Below are 1,915 nucleotides of genomic sequence, written 5' to 3'. Positions count from 1 at the left end.
TTGTTCATTCCTACCTTGGCCTTTTTCATTCATCGACCTTGTTCATTCTGTGGTGGAGTCCATGTCTCTGCAACTTACGTTGCATATATTGTTGACCTGTTTAAAAACCTCGTACATTTTCTCAATTGGTGTTCTATTGTTTTCAAATTTCTGCTTATTTTGTAATCATTCTAGAAGGTAATATTTTCTTTTGCTCTACTAATCTATACTATTTTCTTATGGCTCTTGCTTCAATTGTTTTATTTATGTACTAGTCTATGATTCTGCTTCAATGGCCTGCCTGTTTGATTTGGGTGTTACTTGGCCTATGTGTTATTGGTTGCTTGTGGTAGAAGCTCGTGGTTAGTAACAAGAATTATGGATGTATGGTAAACCCTGTCAATACGAATCCGGGTAGTATGAATGCCTCCTTGACTAATATAGAAACGCTAGCTAGATGGAAGGAGGGGAGGCTGGGAATGAATTTGAATGTCGCCTACTTGTGGCTCGATGAGTGTAATAGTAGTGCTAGGCAACGGCATGCCTTTCCTTCCTTTATTTCAATTGTATCCTTTCTCTCTCACCCTGGGGAGAACTTGACTTTGCCTAAGGAGGAGATGTGAGCCAGTGAGCAATCAATCAATCAAGCCATTTAGAGAAACAATTCGGCTAGACAAGCAAAAGGCGTGTGTGTTTCCCTAACCATGAAGAAGAGATTAAACCTTACTATCTTTGGCCCCGTTTCAACCTTCAATAAAGTAGTTCCCTATCATTCATTGATAGACATTATAAACTAACTAGTTCCCAATCAATTGCACCTGAATAGGCATCCGCTATAACTACACGTGATACCCATTATAGCTTTACATTTATAGGCTTGTGTATTTTAGGCATGGAATGAGGATTCTACAGATGAGGATCATTTCCAAGAATATTTAGTAACGAACTCGTGATAACAAAATTTCCAAAAGGTATCAGAGTTCCTTCCCCAGTGGAACCCAAGGTGCCTAACAACATCATGAAAACATCTACAGGATCTGAATGTTTAAAAATAATCCACATTGATATGCTTTTGCCTTTTGAACCTCCATTCATGTTTGTATCAACACTGCTACGCATCTGGCCAAGCACAAGCTATAAGCTTCTTGGCATAATGATTAACAATACAAATTTACCTTAGTTCGATCAATAAGGCTAAGCAGGTCCAAGTAGGGGATTTTCCTGGTCCCGTTTCTTCACAAAGCTGGAGACGGAGCATCAATTTTTGATGCTTTATCTACTATGAGATTAGAGGGAGACATGCCCATCCTTGAGGCAATGAAGAATAGGGACTTGCACCAGGGACTTATCTGATATAGACTTATGTCTTCAATGTTCCCGATGGCTACCTACAAGAGGCACACTTAAACCCAAACCCAATGAAAGCTTCTCTGATCTCAGAGCTAGGCTTGAAGTGTATTCTAGGGTTTTCTATTGCAAACCTAGGCTCATTCTATAAGAGCTGGAGAGTTTAGAGAATTATTATTTTATTTTTTCTAAATGGTTGTTAAAGCCAATGATACATTAGAATTTCTTTCTCATTTCTTGCTTCTCAAATATCAGTTTCATATTTGAAAAGGAATATCTTGGATAGTCATAAAATCTCATGCTACTTCAGAGTTTATCTATCACTGTAATCTCGTATTTCGTACCAGATAAGAATTGTTGATAACCCAACTACTATCTAAAGCTCTGTGTTTCAACTAACTTTTGACTAGGTCCCATATCTGGAAACATCATTAAGGTTCATCTCAGATTTATTTTATTTGAGTACACCCCTTGTCGACTGTATAAACCTTCAAGGGCTGGACTTATATGTTGCATATGAAGATATTCCTTGTGAATGAATGCTACAGAATGCTCAGAATGCATAATTATGTTGCACACTCCATTTCTA

This window comes from Pinus tabuliformis, chromosome 9, assembly GCF_031772625.1.
Source record: "Pinus tabuliformis cultivar Carrire ecotype Pingquan chromosome 9, CPIR1, whole genome shotgun sequence".
In the NCBI taxonomy this organism is placed as follows: domain Eukaryota; kingdom Viridiplantae; phylum Streptophyta; class Pinopsida; order Pinales; family Pinaceae; genus Pinus; species Pinus tabuliformis.
This window is presented reverse-complemented; position numbering follows the sequence as displayed.